This window comes from Oryzias melastigma, linkage group LG21, assembly GCF_002922805.2.
Source record: "Oryzias melastigma strain HK-1 linkage group LG21, ASM292280v2, whole genome shotgun sequence".
NCBI classification, from domain to species: Eukaryota; Metazoa; Chordata; class Actinopteri; order Beloniformes; family Adrianichthyidae; genus Oryzias; species Oryzias melastigma.
The window spans coordinates 22,648,878-22,668,502 of NC_050532.1; the positions used below are offsets into that span (position 1 = coordinate 22,648,878).

At 36.8% G+C, this 19,625-nt stretch overlaps 1 long non-coding RNA gene across 1 annotated transcript; it reads right to left on the reverse strand.

The window, feature by feature from the left end:
- Window positions 1-1,047: 1,047 nt before the first annotated feature.
- On the reverse strand, window positions 1,048-2,355 carry LOC118597955. The gene is made up of 3 exons (XR_004946984.1): window positions 1,939-2,355; window positions 1,794-1,846; window positions 1,048-1,137 (listed from the first exon to the last, which is right to left on the reverse strand). It is a non-coding gene; the product is annotated as an uncharacterized LOC118597955 (long non-coding RNA).
- Window positions 2,356-19,625: the final 17,270 nt, after the last annotated feature.

Sequence of the window (19,625 nt, forward strand, 5' to 3'; positions counted from 1 at the left end):
TACCGATTTTTTTCTTTATTTCCAAGGCTAAAAAAAAATGCTGCTTTGGTCTTGATATGTAGAGATATTTCCCTAAATTAAAACAATTTACTTAATTTACCAATAAAGAAAAGAAATTCAAACTGATAAAAAAAAGAGAAAAATAAATTTCAAGGTTTTATAAATTAGATTTTTCTAGATGATGTATTGGATAAATAGCAGGTTTTTTTCTGTGTGTGTGTCGTTTGGCGTGGAGGAAGGCCTAAATGTGTGGGGAGGGGCGGTTGGGGGCTGTGGGCTTCCTAACAACCAGTTAACAGCTACTAGCTTTTGGCACCAGATGGATAAAATCAGCAGGGATACAGTTTCCTCATCAGCTCAAGCACTCAGTGATTTTGTCCCAGTATGACTCTTGTGTCACTATTATCCATCAAGGTGGGACGGAAGGCTCGTTGTGCAAGTTCAACAACTCTTCGTCATCAAAAAATATATTGTGTTGTTACTAAGAATGTAACGATTCTTCATGAATCGGTAAAAAAAAAAAAAAAAAAATTAAAACTTGTCATGTTCATTGATGCAGAAAATAAAAAATAAAAATTGGTTTGTCTCTGCCTGTGCAAAAATTGAGAAAAATGCAGAGTTGATGACACTTCTCCATGCAGGCTCATTGTGAGTGTGTGCACCTGAATACACACAAACAGGGGGGTAGAATATTCAAAAATATCGTTACTTTACCAAAAATAGTACTTGAGTTCAAATAGATCATTTTAATATTATGTATAATTGTTTATTTGTATTGAATATTTTTTGTTAGCAGGAAAACAGACAATTGGATGTAAGGGGAAAAAAGAAAACATTCTTTGCCTTAAAATACCTTTAATTCATTCTGCTGAGGGAAAATGTAAAAGAAAAATTAAAATAGGGACTTTAGAAACCTAATTGTTACAGAAATAATTGTGCATGGAGATTAATAAACCTGAAAAAATGAATAAAAGATTGTTTTTGTCGTTTCAGATTTGATCAGCTCCCGGATTCTTGTTGTTCATGTGAAAGCTTTATCACCGTATTTACCACCGAAAATTCCTTCCGATGTCTGAGCTTGATAAACATCCAGTTTGCTCTGTAATGTAGACAGGATAATTCCATGCTCTTTTGCCTCTAGAAAAGGAAAACAACATAATAAATCACTGACAGCACATCAGTGACACAGAATGAATCCTATTTGCTCCACCCTCGTGGAATCCAGACAGCAGCCGCTGAATCATCCTCCCTGCCTGCTCCTTTTTAGCTGGCAGTCAGCAGAGACAGTCTGATGCCGGCTTTAATGAAACTAATTAGTGTGGCAATTAGCAACGCTCCGCAGTGCTGACAGCGTCAGTCAGGCTGAGACACGCTATGGACTGGAGGACGAAGAGTGTCAGCTAAAGCAAATGGACAAAATATACTGCAAACTTTTGTATTGAAATTTTTACAAAATGTTTTTCCCAGAAAAACAATATTTTTCTGTTAATTTGTAATAGGTGAATGAATGGAGATGTGGCTGCATCTACCACAAGGCCATTTCAAGGGGAGGGTGAAATTCCTTGGAATCCTCTGAAATGATATCAATAGATGTGTATTGTATCTATAGCAACGGGAGCTCAAAGTCTTTGTGCTGCAATGCTCTTCTTCTCCCTCGGGTTGCTTCTCTGAGGAATTTTGTTTGCCTCTCTTTGGCTGTATGACATAATTACATTAATAAGTAACCCAAGCTCCCACATGCAAACATTTACTGTGGTTTGTGGATGCATGAAGTGGCAATAAAGGAAGTTCACCTCACATTCCGCCATGGTTTGGTACTCCAAGGGCGATTGGGGAAAATTGGTGTCTGGTCAAACATTTGGAATGGAGATTAAGTGTGTATTTAGAAGGATGCCGCTTGGTGTAAAATGTGGGGCAAAACTCGACAAGCAATCCAACCTGGTCAGGAGGGAAAATGTGACCACGTGTCGTCCCGGGGGCCTTTTCTTTGTGCGGTGGCCAAGCTTTCTTCCTGCATTTATCTCTGCTGTCAGCGGTAAAATGAAGGATGGAGGAGAAACCTGCACCACCACACATTTATACACTTAATGTCCAGGGAAGACACAGTGACAAACGTAGGGGGGGAAACACCCTGCAAAAAAAAAATAAAAAATAAATCGTACAGAATTGCAAAGATGCTCCATATGCAATGTGTCAACTTCAAATCAAGAGTTTCTCAAGCTTCTAATCAACTGATTTTGGCACAAAAACTTCGATTTCAGCAACCTTGGTATCTAAATGTTTAGCTTGTAGGGAACATTACTATTTTGGATATTCATTAACTCTATGGTTTTTGACTCATTGAGCAAAATGTGCAGCATAGGAAACAAATGAGAAAGTCTTCAAATTTCTACATTTTAAGTAGATTAGCATTTAAATTTGGAGTATAGCTAATATTTTAGCAAAATGCTAACGTTTTTTGCTAATTTGTTATCTAATGGGATTTTTTTAAAGCTATTTTAGCAACATGAAAACATTTGACCAATTTTGTTCACTCAAGAGTTTTAGGATATTTTGTAGTTTAGCTAGTATTTCAGCAATGTGCAAGCATTTTGGCTAATTTTGCATTTACTGAGGTTTTTCTGTGCTAATTTGGAGTTTTATTTTAGCAACGTGAAAAGATTTTGGGCTAATTTGTTATCTACTGAGGTTTTTCTTTGCTAATTTAGAGTTTAGCTTTTATTTTAGCAACAGGCTAACATTTTTGACTAATTTATCTTACTGAGGAATTTTAGTATTTAAGCAATGAGCTAGCTTTTTTGGTATCTACTGAGGGTTTTTTTAATTCTAATTTGGAGTTTAGCTAATATTTTAGCGACATGAAAACGTTTTGAAAAAATTTGTTATCTATTGAAGTTTTAGTGTAGCTTTTATTTTAGCAACGTATGTTGAAGCAAATCAATTGTAATGACTTGAGTAATAGCTGTTTATTTCTTTATGTAATTTCAGCCTTTTGAGACCAGCGGGTACTTCCTGTTTGGAACCCAATGAGAAGGGGTCACTCTATCCAGTTCTCATATACAGTCAATGAGGATGACAAACTGTCAGATCCTGCTAGTTCCAAGACTCAGGTTGACAAACTGTAGTCACAACTGGTCAAACAACACCTCAAATATCTTGAGACTGTCATTCCCAAGAAATGACTGCAGTCATGAAGAGTTTGGAGATCTTAAATCCTTATTTTCTCCAGACTTCAACCAGCATCCATTTGCCTGCAAACCAAACAGATCTTTAGCTGACAAATCTGACCTCAGCTGCAGAGCGTGACATTTTTTATTCTAAATTTGAATGGAGTCATCTCACATCATCAAGAAACTAAACTAAAAAATAATCTTTAGAATTCTGAGAGCGCTGGAATTTATCCATAAATAAATAGATTCACAGCTAACAAAACTCCTTCAGTCTTTTGTAAACACAGTAGTGTAGCCGTCAATCAACTTAAGCTGTTTTTCCATTTAGCCTTCATTCATTCATTCGTTCACATGAGTCTTGTGTGGGTCCTGGCTCCATTTCAGCTCCTCCCAGTTGATCATTCTCATCTCCCCATCCTGCCTAATCCTAAACTGCTCACTGCGCCCGACCTGTGTTAGTGTACAGTAGGCGTAGCACAAGGCGGCTCTGTTACTGATGACTGTGCGCCACAGGAACACCCATTCACTGGTGGAGAGCATTGTGATGCTGCTCCTTTGGATATCACATGGAAATCAGGATTTAACAGTCCTGACTTTAGAATTTGTTTAATATTTCACATGCAAATTACAATGAAACAAACAAATGAGATGTAAAAGATTAAATTATGAATTTTATGCTTCACAGAAGATGCAACTATTGGCTTGGAAACATATTAAACTTGTATTCTCCTTATTGATGATGGATAAGTGAGAACATCTGAGAGACAGTAATTTAATTGAGAAACATCACAGTTGATGGGAATAGTAATTAGCATCACCATCTATTTGTTCCTGGTAAATGTCTAAATATATGTGGCTCATAAAATACTTTAACGCATTTTTAAACAAAACTTGAGTTTGTTGCAGTAAAAGTAGTTTAGCAGTTGACTTAACCTAAACTAATAGGTTTTGTCTTAAATTTTCACATTGGGGTGGTGTTGATGACAAATGGATAAGAAGTGCTTTAAATACAAGAAAAAAATTTGACACTTGATTGATTTGGTTTAGTTAACTTTCACATTCTGCTATCATTAAATCAACCACTTGTAAAATCTTAATTTCAAAATAATAATAAAAAAATAATCTGACCAGTATGGGGAAGAAAAGCAAAAACAATCAATATTAAATATTTAATACATTTTTTAATTTTTATTTTTCTTCGTTTCAAAATAGAAAATGAAAATGAGTATATGCAACACCTACTTTTTCAACCACATTGCAATTATTTGTAAAGAATTTCATTAGAACAAAATTTTTTTTCTAATAAATAAAAAGAGTAAATAAAAGTTATTGTTTTGACAGAGCAAATTGATAAAAAAAAAAATCAATGTTGGCCACACTTAATACATTCACCAAAATACAGATATGCATTTTAACCCCGACCATAACCTTAACTCTTCTCCTAATTATATGCAAATAGTCACATATACACAATATTTATCTCACTCTCACCACTATTGTGCAATTCATTAGGCTGATAAAACAGAAAATATCAACCATAAATTACCAATTTTACTATTGATTATTTTCAATTATAACAGACATTGTGAGCTGATTTGGATGACAAATTTACAACAGAGAAAAAACATTTAGGCATAATTCTGGTGGGTTTGAACTTTTCCATCAACCTCTAAAAATCAAAAAACGGCATGAAAACAATTTTTGAGTTTTATTTTTTAAGCACCTGCACAACTTGGGTCTGAAACTAACAACCAAAAATGTAGTGAAATGGGTTTGACATCAGGAGCTTAAAGGCTTTAATGAATAATGTCTAACATGAACAACCTGCGACACAAGCGAGCCATAAAAAGTGTCAAATCTGATAACCTGAACAGCAGAGCCTTAAATACACTGAGGATCATTAACTTGAGTAAAGTCAGCTGTGGAAAACCTGAACCTGGTGAGACTAACAGGTGGAAAACATCAACATGACAAGAAAATATGTCTGAAATTAAACAAAACAAACTAAATATTTAAGTTTTTGACTTTTATAGCAATGAAAAATATATTTAATGTTTCTTAATTTTATTTTATTTCAAAACCTTGGACAGGGGTGGAAGAAAAATCATTTTTATGGCCCAACTAGGAGCCAAAGTAGACAATTAATAATAATAAAAAGATTAATTAATTGTAGTTTCTGATTGGATTCTAAAAGCTTCAAGAAAAACAAGTGTCAATAACTACAAGCAGATAAATAATAAAGAATTTAAGTTGTTTACGACTAGAATGTAATAAACATCACCTTAGAAAGTCACATGAATGAATAGATTTTACATTTAAATTTGAATAAGTTACAATCCAAACAAATATTTCCAAATATTTCTTACAATGAAGTGCACACACACTTCTAAATAAATATATATTGTTTCTCAATAATCTAACTCTAATTATATATATATATATATATAAACTCTGTCTACAATCATTGATTTGGATCAGAGTACAAATCCTCTTGTCGCTACATTTTTACGTTTTATAACAATCGTTATAATGACACAATCATGATTTTTTTTTACATACCTTCATCCACTTAAAGAAAAACATTTAAAATAAATGATTCTACACAAAAACAACACTCACCAAATGAATCCTGAAAATTAAACTATATAGAAGACTTTAATATGAATGGGAGCATGAGATATTTTGTTCCCTGCTGTGCAGCAAAATGTACTTTGAGGTAATCTTTTTTATTTTTTTTTATTCTGTTTGTTCTCAGAACCTGAGCAAAAAGACAGAGGCGGAGAGCCTTGTGTTTTGGACAGATTTTAACAGTTCTGTTCTGTACTACTTAGGCAAACTGGGTGTATATTTGTATAAACCCCTCCTGTATGAAAAGTTAAACTTTATTTTTTTTAAATCATTTCATTATTACTTTTTGGGGAAATTATGGATCAGATGGTAAAGGAAGAAGGAAGAACTAAAGTACAGAGAAACAAAAATTCATCCATCTTCTTTCGCTCATCCAGGACCGGGTCGCGGAGGCAGCAGTCTAACCAAAGATGAACAGACTTCCCTCTCCCTGGCCACTTCCTCCAGCTCCTCTGGGGGGACCCCGAGGCGTTCCCAGGACAACTGAGAGATGCAGTCTCTCCAGGGTGTCCTGGGTCTTACCCAGGACCAGTACATGAAAAAACTTAGGAATTGTGGCTTTTATGTGTGCATATACCAAATTAAGTAAACTATCTGGGGAGAGGAGGTCATCCTCAAACCTGACCATGAAAGAGTCTTCTGTCTGTTTCTTAAATCAAACGTCATTCAATGTTTCTCTTATCCAGGAGGATTTATAATCTTTTTTGTTAGCTGTTGTAATATATTTGGAATATTCAGAAAAATGTAAATATATATATATAAAAAGAATAATCAACGTCTAAAAATGTAGATTTTCATGTTATATTCTTAAGCTTAATAAAAACCTTGATTCTTTATATATAAAAAGATCCAATACAAAAAAAAAAAAGAAAAACATCTTCCCATTTGTGTAACCTTGGCTGCTGCAACTGCAATCAACCCTTTGACCCACTTTGGGTTTATTATTTCAATTCAGCCACATGGGGATACTTTTTTTTTTTACATAAAATTCCTATTTAAGACTCAATTAAGTCCATGCTTTGACTAGGACACAAGACCCCAATTTTGTATTTTATTAGCAATTTAGAAATAAGATCTACTGGAAAATCTCAGTTTGAGCTGAGAAATTCTCAACATAATCTGTATTTACACATATTCACACTGTCATCACTGTATTTGACTAATATAAATAAGCTGCAAATTTGAATGTAAGATGTAAAAAAAAATTTTTTTTAGTCTCTGTAATGTTGGATGTGTCGTTCTTGTTTATAGCTGATTTCTTTTTTCACAGACTTCCATGTTTTATCATCTTACATATCTTAAAACAACAAATATTGTGCTACATTTTGCTATTTGTTGAGTTGTTTATGAGTAATATTAAAATATACATGATTTGAATCAATCTAAAAACATGCAATAATTTTAAACTAAAACATGCAAATAATGGCCTAATGAAAAACATATTCCACTCAATTCAGGATTTACAATAATTGCAAATTTCTTCAACAGTATTTAAAATAATGCTTTCTCTTTTTCACAGTCTTACATTAGGCTATGCTCATGTGTGTTTTTCCAGCGTTTGGCAATATAGATTTTTGCATTTCTCAATCTGAGATTTATAAGCGCTTTTCCCCCATTATTAAAGTTATGCATCTTTGGAAATATACCTAAAAAAATAATCATTTTGGCTCCAATGAGATCTGCTTTAAAGTAACTTTCTCTATTGTGACTTTCACTTCTTCCCAAAATGTTTGTATATATATTTGCATTCCAAGTACAGTTAAAGTAAGTTCCTTTAGAGAATTTATTATTCTTTGCCAGAAGATTGCGGTGGGCGAAGAAGAATACAGCCGAAAAAAGGACAAACTTTCGGTTTTGATCTTGAGTTGGGAAAAGCGACCCTTCTGCAATCAATGGGTTACATCGTTTTCTCATCAGAAGCTCCGGCCCAACAGGTCCATTCCATTTTCTATGGACCTATGACCAACGTGGGACTAGAAATGGTACCAGTCAATCCTGTTTAACGGGTCAGTTTTTAATGGAGATGCTCAAAAATCCAGTCCGGTCTGGACCGATCAGTGGAAACGAGGAACTTGACTCTTTGAAATGTGAGCTAGCATAGCAACAGTCCAGTATGAACACACTATGCTAAAAGCACATTTAAGAACTCAGGTTTATCGCATTCTTGATTGTCCATCACATCTCCCCGTGTGTTTGTAGTATGAGACTAGATTATCATTAGTATAATACAAATATAAACACATTTAGGATGTATGTGTGTCTATAAACTATGTTCTGACTTGATTTATTCCCTCTTTGTGTCTCTGTTTTTAGATTCATATTTATCATCCTCTTCATTTGCAACAAACATTCCTGAAATTCGCAGGAAAAACTTCATTCAACTGTTCCACAAACGGCTGATGTATCAGCAGGTCACCTTGCTCCTCGTGCGTACGGCGCTGAGAAGCCCTCACACTTATGCCTGACGCTGTGCCAGGGGTCTTTCCGTTCCCAGGTTGGGAACAGAACGTTACGCAGCCGCAGGATTAATTTGGACTGCTTAACACCCTGTGTTCTCCATAGTTGTCAAAGCAGCACAGAGAGAATTTCTTTTCTTCTATGCGTCGAGGAGCAGACATTGCACTCAATGAACTCAGTGTCTCTCCCGCAGTTTTTGTTTATTCTTCACTTTGAAGAAAGTTTTTACGACTTTAGGGTTTTGGATGTTTGAAACTGCAATTAAACGGATAATCAACATCCTTCTATTACAGGTTTCATGCTGCATATTTGTTGGATTGATAGAAATGGTAGCATTGAAAAATGTGTATTTTCTCAAAAATATGTTAATTAATAAATGAGGGTTAATGTAAAAGTGGAACATATATGAAGAAAGCACAAGACCAAGGCAGCAAGTTTATCTTAGATAAAGAAACATTGATAAAGTGCATGCCCAGCATGCACTGAGAACAGGTTCTACTGACCTTTGGCAAATCAAACCAAACTTCTGCTCTGGTTGTAGTGAAACCTGACAGCCCTGGACCTCATATTCCCATCACACCTCTCACAGAATACTGGAAAAGGCGAGACCAAACACCTTCTTAAAATCCACAAACCAAGTGGATTGGATTGGTCCATGAACCCTCCTGAATTAGGGCTTCAACCATACTTCTCCTTTACAATATCCTGGAGTAGACTTTTCCAGGCTTAGCATCCACCTATAGGTAGGGTAGGGCACCGATTAGATTTTATTCGGTTTCTAGATTTAAAGTTTCCTTCAGTTCCTTCAAACAACCCAGTTGCATTGCTTAGGGCAAATCTGTTCATCGAATTAAGTCTTAGAAACCAATGACAATTAAATCTGTCCATATCCAAGCTGGATGGACAACAAAATTCCTAGAATAATGACCTTAAAAATAGTAATAATCAAAACAAAAATTGTATTTTTACATTTTTTTGTGAATTTCACTTGAGTTTTACAGTGGAGTAATAAAGGAACTGACTTGTCTGGGTATGAAGCAACTTAGCAGTTACCAAGGAAACTAACAAGGCTCAGGTGATTCTCCTTTTAAACCTGTCTCAAGGCAAAAGTCATGGGGTCACATCTTGAATGAAACTAAAAAGATGTAGAAAAAACATAATGTCACATGGAGCAAAAAGGCTATTTTATTCTAGTAGTAGACTCCATTCTTGTAGTGGCTGTGTGACACAAATGAATTCCTATGTACTCACATGTGTACACACAAGGCGATTTCAACACCATCTACGCTTGTGTGTTTTCCATAGCTGAAGAGAGTGATAACATGCTCTCTTATCTGCAGCCATGACAACACTCCAAACCCACTGTGGGCCCACTCACGCCTGTTCTGAATCTGCAAAGTGTCATGAATGCAGCCCAGATAGGAACAAAAGCCTTATGTGGGAAAACTGAGATAACAGGGTCTAATAATTCAGGAGATCAAACATTCAAATCCAGAGGGATTTGGGGGATATTTTATATTCTGATGGCCTTGGATCACATTGTTAGCCCTGACCTGAAAACCTACGGCAATTACCATAGATAACTGGTGTTGACACGAACCAGCCAGTGGAAATAGCTAGTAGTTTATGAGCAAAGGGAGAGCCTGATGGTATAGTTTTTACTATATCAATTAATCGATTTAAATTGATTAAAGCTTAACAGATCAATAATCGATTTATAAAAAATGTAGATCAATTTAGCACATAAAGCTAAGTCTGCTAGCTTGCTAATTCAATGGAACGTTAGCATAGGACGCTAATGCTAACACTTGGTCCACCTAAACATACATTTGCTGAGTAAATAAACATCTTTATAAACTCACAGACATGAATTTTCCAAACTCTTATAAGGAAATATTTCTTAAAGTAACCATTTGTGGTCTAAAACACATTTTTTGCTCATACTTTCTTATTCTTCTTGAAAAAAAATGTAATGCTATAGTGTGATTGCCACCTAGTGGCCAAACTGAAACGTCCTCCAAGAGAAGCAGAACAATGTTTACAATGTTAATGATCTGAACATTTTTGTTAGAACTTCTCTTTTTACTGTATGCTGTTAACAATCTCATTATTTCACTAATACATTTTACAGTTTGTGAACTGTATCAGATTATCCATCCATCTTCTTGACCGCTTCTTCCCTTTCGGGGTCGCGGGGGTGCCGGAGCCTATCCCGGCTACTGAAGGGCGAAGGCGGGGAACACCCTGGACAGGTCGCCAGTCTGTCGCAGGGCTGTATCAGATTAATATAAATATATTCAAAAGATGTAGATTATTAATCTATTTCTAAATAAATATGTATAAATGTGTAAACTTGAAATTGAATTGATTTGAAGAATCGAAAGACTTGAAAAAAAATCGGAATCGAATCGATCCAGGCTGTTGTGAATTGAATCTAATCATTTCTGGAGATTATAATCGATACCCCGCCCTACTTTTTTACCCAGCAGTCAGTTGGTAGACCCAAAACACCGGGGTTCTTTTTAGGAGTTAGTCAAAACAAGAGCCCCCCTACCACCACCGTCTGCCGGACTTCACAGACAGAAAGGTCAGCCCGAGTCGAGCACCACAAAGAGGAGAGCATGGTCAATGAGTTCCTCCAAAGTTCAGCAGGGGCCCACCTCTCTTCTCCGGGTATGCCCCCCCCCCGCTATGTTTCCATACTTCAGTGTCTGTGTATTCATGCTGGAGAGCAGAAGACAGCGTGATCAGATCCTCTTTAATAGGCAAAGAGGGTGTTTTTGAGAAGCATGGGGGGGTTAGTACATTGACCCTTAGACAGAGTGACCTTAGGGTCAGAACAACAGGAAGAAAGTCACGTGACACATTTATACACTTGGAGCAAAGGGGGAGGGGCTGAAAACGTGAAGGGGGAAAAGGGGGTGGCGGGGGGTAGACAGAGCACACGACTAAAAGGGGGAAGGGGAAGAATCCGCTCTTTTCACTCTTGTTTTTCTCAGTCTGACGCAGGTGTCTGCAGACATGCTTGGCACCAGTCCAGGTGTGGATTACAACATCAAGACCACTAGAGGGAAAACAAGAAGCAAATTGAGACCGAGGGGGAGCCAGTGAAGGCAACGGAGAGAACAAGGGAGAGATTCTTCCCCTTCTTGTTTTGGTTCCTCCAGCTCTTTTTTGGACACCACTTGCACTTTACAAGCCCCTTGAAATTGAGGGGAAGGGAGAAGGGAAGAATTCAGATTGGGCGTGAAGCTACCTTTGACTGAATAGGCTACAAGATCAGCCTAAACCTTCACTATTTAGTGGGAACTTTCTCAGATTTTCCTAAAATGTTTTCTATAAGTTCTCCTTTATTAGTGGACATTAATATTTTAAATGTAAAAAGTCACATTCTTGTTTATAGCACAGCAGTAAACAGGCATCGTGACATATCCAATATGGCATCCAATTTACATACAAGCTAGCATAGCAACTATAGCCGTTATATCTCATTGATTGAGCCAGATGCCAGCTCGGACGAGGAAAAGGAAAACGTACTTGGATCTTGTCGCCTACAATTGGATGTATCCAAATGCTACAGGCTTTTCGTCCGCTCCTAATTCATAACAATCTAAATAAAGAAAAATTCATTGAGCACAATGCAGTTTGAATCTAAGTTTTCTTCACACTGGAAACATGTCTGAATACGCCAAAAACAGCTAGCACAATGCTAAAATGTTAGCTACGCTCCAAACTAGCACAAAAAATGGAAACATGTCTAAATTAGCCAAAAAAAAAAACCCAGCTAGCATGATGCTGAAACATAAGCTAAATTATATATTAGCCAAAAAAATGGATAAGAAGTCTAAATTAACAACAACAACAAAAAAAGCTAGCATAATGTTAAAATATAAGCAAAATTCCAAATTCGCCAAAAATTGGAAACAAGTCTAATTTAGCAAAAAAAGAAAAAAAAAACAGCTAGCATAGTGCTTAAACGTTAGCCAAACTCCAGATTCGCCAAAAACATGGAAACATGTCTAAATTATTAAAAAAAACAACATAAATAAATAAATAAAACAGCTAGCATAATACTAAAATGTTAGTGAAACTCCAAATTAGCCAAAGAAAATTTTGGAAACATTGCCTAAATTAGCCAAAAACAGCTAATATAATACTAAAATGTTAGTGAAACTCCAAATTAGCCAAAGAAAAATTTGGAAACATGCATAAATTAGCCAAAAACAGTTAAAATGCTTGGTTAAATCCCAGATTGGCCACAAAAAATTGAGACATGTCTGAATTAGTAAAAAAAAAATAGCTAGCAAAATGCTAAAATGTTAGTGAAACTCCAAAGTTAGCCAAAGAAAATATTGGAATAATGTCCAAATTGGCCAAAAACAGCTAGCATAATGCTAAAATGTTAGCTAAGCTCCAAATTAGCCAAAAAACTGGAAAAAAGTCTAATTTAGCCAAAAACATCTAGCATGTTGTTAAAATAAAAGCTAAATATCACATTAACATAAAAACCCAGTGGTTGCTGAATATTTTTAAAGTGTGAATGGTGTCTCTAGCTGAAAGTATTTCTAGAAGTCCACAAGTTTCAAAGTACACAAAGTTTAAAAAGATTTGAGCAATTTTTCATTCATTTTCTATGGGGCATATTTTGCTTAATATCATGAATAAAGAAAAATTCATTGTGCACAATGCGGTTGGAATCTTAGTTTTCTTCATACACGTCCTCCATCATGAGAAAAATGCTACATGTCAAACATTTCTTTACAGTTAAGACTTGAAGCTGCCAGAAACCTGCTCCAAGTTAATGTCTGTGGCGGATCAGAGAAAAATCGCACTGAAATGTTCGCTGAGAATAATATAAATGGTTGGGGTTGGTTCTACAGCTCCTGTTTTATGAGAGACGCCCAGGTCAAGGGACAGGATAAACAGTGGTCATTAATGGCTTCATTTATCGGTCCCTGAAGTCCTAAGAGAGTGGTGGAGTAACATATAAAAGTGTGGGCGAGAATTGCTGCTTTATTGGTGGGTGTTAAACTTTGGCTTTTTGATTTGTCCTTTGTGGGGCATCGCTTAAACCTCTCTCTGACATGAGACGTGGCGTTAATGGTTTAATCAATCTTTTAAAATGACACCATTCTTTCATGTAGACATTGGTCACTTGTGCTTTCATGTCCCCTTCATTTTGACGCGCTTGTGAAAAAGACATTGTCCCTTATTTTCCCCATATGTGCAAGATTGGGCTGTAAATTGAGTAAAAATGTAATAAAATTCTCAAGAAGTCTCAGCGCAGCGTCATCTCGAATCACAACAACCATTTAGCCGTGGAAAGGGGTGCTCTGTGGTTAAGCAACGTGATTTATTTTCTATTTCTTCTTTGTTTGCTTTAATTCTCTAAACTGTTAATCAGAAGCAAAAGCAGAGATGTTATTTATTTAATGATTAAGTGATCTGACACATTGCAACATGTTCAACATTACAAGACAAGCGGTAGTGTATGACCTATTATGATAAAATACACTACGGTACAAGAACTCTGCAAATGCAAATGGATTGATGTAGTCTTTGCTTGACATTAAAGACCAACACATTCTCATCAACCAAGTCGTCACATATTGGCGTTTGGTTAAGGAACACCACTTTTTGACATTTTGGGTGTCCCCAAATTGTTGTTTTTTGACGTGCTGGCTGTTCATAAAATCAAGGGTCCCCAACCCTCGGGACGCAGTGCCAGGTTCGGTACGTGACACGGACTGGTCATTGGAACGCCTGGTACTGCATCTTGTATCGTTTCAGATCCGGTACTACATCTGGTACCACATAAGATGGCGGGTTAGGGTACCATTACTGGTTTCGGGTACCAGTACCGGGTTCGGGTACCGGTGCGCTCCGTGTCGCAGTACTGGACCGGTTCTGGTTCGCAGCCCGGAGGTTGGAGACCCGTGATTTAATGGGAACAGCCAGTACATCAAAAAAGCAGCAAGTTGGTAACACCTAAAACATGAAAAAGTGACGCCGAGGGGTCCTTAACCAAACGTCAATATGTCATGACTTGGAAGTGAGAATGAAAAGCATCTTTTTAGTATTTATATCATATTATTGTGACAGTTTTCACATGCTTTTCTCATGGAGGACATGCTTAAAATTGTATTTCTGAGTATTTCTTTGGTCAAATTAATCTAGAACGGCAAAAAATGCTGTTGGAAGAAGCCGGTTTCAGTGACGTAGGTGCTACTACATTTTTCAGCCCATTAGTTCCATGCATTCAGTTGTAGATGGCTAGATCCATGTACCGGTGGGTCTTTGTTGTCCTTGTCCATCTGTCTCAGAACTGTATAGCTAGAAATCATCAATATTGCTCACCATTTTTGTTCCACCGGTAATACTAGGTTGAGGTTGTGAGAGGCTCTAAGGTACTGGGAGAGTGTAAGCAAAGGAATGATGAAAGTCATGGCAGGCTTACTCCACGCCAACAGTCACGCCCATAACTCAGAGGCAAATTCCTATTGAACTACTGCAGCTCTGAAGAAAATGTGTTCTAAAAAAAATGACACAATTGTTTTATCATTATACTGTATTATTATTTAGGATAAAAACAGCATAATCATAAATAAAAGACCACTGGGAACAATTTTACAATAGACCAAAGATGACTAGAGTGGGACTTCAATGGTATAGCTACACTGGGTCCAGAATATGGACCTAAATCTAGCTAAGAATCTTCAATTTACAAAATAAGAACTTTATTTTTGCAACCAAAGTTTTCCTGTCACCAACCATTACCTAAAGCTTAAAACATGTGTTGAAGAAACTCTGCCATGGAACTGCAAATCTCGTTTTTACATGACTAAAACTGGAGTTGTCTGACAGTAAACGACATTTAGTGACATTTGGAATTAGTCTCAGTGTTATGAAGCACATTGCTCTCAGGCATTTGTTTTGTTTGAGCGTCACAGTAGCTCTGCTCTCGTTTTCATTCATGGCCCATGGCTGTATTATCGTTCCACTCCTTCAGTCTACACTGATAGCAATCAGAGGAAGTCTTTACAACTTCCGTTATGGCAAAATAATCATTGTTCTTCAACGTGCACTCACTCACATGCACACACATACGCACCCTTTCACGTGAGGCCAGTGTGTCCTGTGTCAAATACAGGAAGGAAGTCATTAACTTCCTGAAGAGATAGGACTGGAGGGGGCAGAAAGGGGATAACAGTGTTGTGGACAGGCCGGTTAAAAACTCCTAAAGACAATAACTCCTCCAGACAAAATACTTCCTCTCATAAGGTGAGAGTGAGAGGAAGTAATGACTCCAAGATTACATAAATCCTCCCAAGCTGTGTATCCACAAACTAAGAGATGATGGAACATTAATGACAAACTAGATAGTATTACCTGCGATAATGCGAGTGTGAATGCTGTAACCTGAATGTGGCAGCTAAAGACGCCGGAGCAGTGAGCTGAAAATACAGAAGATGAAAGCTTGCTAAAATGGTAGCTTAGCTCTAAATAAGCCAAAAGACTAGAAACCAGTCTAAATTAGCCAAAAGAGCTAACATTTTGCTAAGATGTTAGATAAACCCCAAATTAGCCACAAAAAAAAAAAAAAAAAAAAACTGGAAACATGTCTGAATTGTCAAAAAACAGCTAATGCTAAAATGTTAGCTATGTTTCAAACTAGCACAAAAACTGGAAACATGTCTAAAATAGTAAAAAGAAATACAAAAAATAAAAAACAGCTAGCATAATGCTAAAACATAAGCTAAATTCCAAATTAGCCAAAAACTGGAAACAAGTCTAATTTAGCAAAAAAGAAAAAAAAACAGCTAGCTGAGTGCTTAAATGTTAGCTAAACTCCAGATTAGCCAAAAACATGGAAACATGCCGAAATTAGTAAAAATACAAATAAATAAATAAAACAGCTAGCATAATGCTAAAATGTTAGTGAAACTCCAAATTATCCAAAGAAAATATTGGAAAAATGTCTAAATTAGCCAAAAACATTTAAAATGTTTGCTAAACCCCAAATTGGCCACAAAAAATGGAAACATGTCTGAATTGGTAAAAAAAAAAAAAAATCGCAAGCATAATGCTAAAATGTTAGTGAAACTCCAAGTTAGCCAAAGAAAATATTGGAATAATGTCCAAATTAGCCAAAAACAGCTAGCATAATGCTAAAATGTTAGCTAAGCTCCAAATTAGCCAAAAAACTGGAAAAAAGTCTAATTTAGCCCAAAATAGCTTGCCTGTTGTTAAAATTAAAGCTAAATATCATATTAACGTAAAAACCCAGTGGTTGCTGAATATTTTTAAAGTGTGAATGGTGTCTCTAGCTGAAAGTATATGCAGAAGTCCACACGTTTCAAAGTACACAAAGTTTTGAAAGATTTGAGCAATTTCTCATTCATTTCCTATGGGGCATATTTTGCTTAATATCAAGTACAAGCAGTAATGTCCCCAACCAGCTGAACGGTTTGATACCAAGATTGCTGAAATTGTGATTTTTTTTACGTGCCAAAAAATGTACGGAAAGGAGCCAGATTTAATCCTTATGTAGATTTTAACAAAAAACAGAAACTGTTTCTCGGGATGACAAAGTGTGTAAGACGGAAACCAAAGCAAGGGTGATTGAAATGTCAACACTGACGTTTTGCAACCACTTGCAGTCGAGGTAGAAACACAATCTTGGCAAGAGGGGACAAACAATTTCAAGAGGGGTGTGGAGTTCAATTCACTCTGACCAAAAGTGCATCAGGGCCAAAACACTAAAACACGTTAACTGCCCTGACCTTCAACCTGCATCGCTGTCAGGGACTGTTGTTTAAACGGATAATTATGAAAGATTTACTGCATGCGTGTCCTCACCAAATACCATAGATTCCGAATTACGCATCGACCAAATGTCCGGCGTTCAAGCTCGGAGATATCCGATAATATTTCTTGTGAGTGTTGCAAAATGAGACGACGGAAAAAGGGGAGAGCATCTGGTCCGATTTGGTTTCTTCCAGGTCCTGTGACTGGGAGGAGGTTTTGTGGTCCATAACTGGTGGAGGGGGGGGGCTCTCATCAGAAACACATATGCGAACAGACTCTCGTAAACACAAACATGTCCCTTTCACTGTCTCTTTCACACAAACACATTTGGCCAGTACTGCCCAGAGCACAGCTTTGTTCCAGCCAGCAAGTGGGTTTAAAAACAAATGACGTGCTTAGCCTTTTATTATGTTCCGGACACTGTTTTTCCTGAGGCTGGAATGCGGACAGGAATGTGTTGTTGCTCTGCTAGTGCTCAAAGAGAGAAAAACCTACCGTGCTATCACGTTCAAGAAAAATACAAGAACGGGGGGAAACATTCAGAATGAAACCAGGAAAAGCTAAAAGCTTGAAAAGGAGGAGGAAACTAAGACTTTCCAAAGAACAACAGCCTCTTACTGCTACGTATAAATCAAGAGGGTATTATCATCTCATGAAAGTGGTCAAAGTTCTGATGAAAGTCTATTATTGGACAAATAAACAGTGACATCATACGGAGAATCCTTAAGAGGGGATTTTAAGATAAAAATTGTACCTTGTAGCTATTTTGTCCTTACCAAAGTTCAAAACCTTTAAATTAAATTTCAAAGATTGAAAACCAAGCCGAGTAGCAGGAAAGGAAAACTTTCTTGGCATTAGACGGTTAAACATGAAGCCAAACTATCTTTAAACCAAAGCTGTTCATAGTGTGACATCATCCACGGAAAATATGGTACTTTTGGCTCCAACAAAATGTGGTCAATTTTGTCTCCATTTTTTGTGTTATGGATGCCGCCATGTTGGAACCAGATGACGACAGTAATCAGTGATTGGTCCAAGTCAGTCTGAGTCAACATTTCTATGGCAACCAGTCTCACCAATCAGGAGTGAGCTTGTTGGAAGGCCACACCCCTACCACTCGGGAGAACTTTTATCTGATTGGTTAGCTTAAAACTTGAAATCCTTGTACCACGGTGGTGCAGTGGTTTGCAATCTTGCCTCACAGTGCAAAGGCTCTGGTTCAAACCCCAACTAGGACCTTTCTGCGTGGAGTTTGCATGTTTTCCTCGAACATGCATGGGTTTTCTATGGGAGTGACTGTGTGCCGTACAACATACTGGTAACATGTTCAGGGTGTTTCCCACTCTTGCTCATCAGGAGCCAGGACAGGCTCCAGCAACCATGTGAACCAGAAGGGGATATAGTAGGTTAGAAAAATGGATGGATGAAACTTGCACTGCAGAAAATATGTTGTGGAAAAAATTAGGATCATCAAAAACGTGATAAAAAAAAGTATGAGAGTTAGAATTGTCATCCTGACAAATATAATAACTGAGTAATAACAGTTTATTTCTCCATATAACTCTATGAGATTTTGGCTTCTTGGAACCAGCAAATACACATTGGCAGAGGGGTCACTCATTCCAGTTCTTTTATACAGTTAATTGTCTTTTCTGATTAATTCACTTCTTTAATAATTTGAAACAGAGCCCAACCATAACTCACAATTCATCTGTAGTTAGTTTTCCGTTTATTTGTTTTACTTATGATCCAAAAATAAAAATAATAGAGGATTTTTAATCCAATAGTTGAAACTTTTGTTAGGCTTCAATAAATCTTTTGTGATGAACTCAAAAGCCCATAAAAGGATCATGTCATCATCGAATTTGTGTTTTCTGTGTTTTATTCTCAACTGGTCGCTATTATGAATAATGATATTTATTATGAATAAATATCAAATTGGTTTAAGTTGCATAAACCTAAAATAATTTGTTAGTATTTTACAATTTCTGGAAAGGACAGATGACATCAGTGAATGTTATAATCCACTAGGAATCGCTCCCACTCTGAGATGCAAGATGATGAGCCAGAGGCGTGGTCCACGGCCAAGAACAGGAGCACGGATGATCTACCTGGAATCTGAAATCTCTCCCACTCCCCTCTGGGAAAGAGGAACAACATGTGAATTGCACTGCACCAAACAGAAGCACTCAGAACTAAATACAATAATTAATAAAGATTAGAGGAGCACACTGTTTTTTTTGCAAAGACTTCTGGGAAATTTCTGGGACACTTGATTTTGGAATTGTAGAGTACACTGTATAGTGTACTATATCGTGAGTAGTGAAGGAATTCGGACACACCCTGGGATGGGCTCTATCAACCTAGATGGATGGATGGATGGATGATGGATGGATGGATGGATGGATGATGGATGGATGGATGGATGGATGGATGGTGTGTTAAGGACTGCAACATTTACACAAAGGAGTAAGGCAGACATTTGGTTTTCACTGCGCCAACAAATAGATCATTGATTAACCCGTTAAATTTCCTCTTACTTTTTTATGCAACCACAAAATA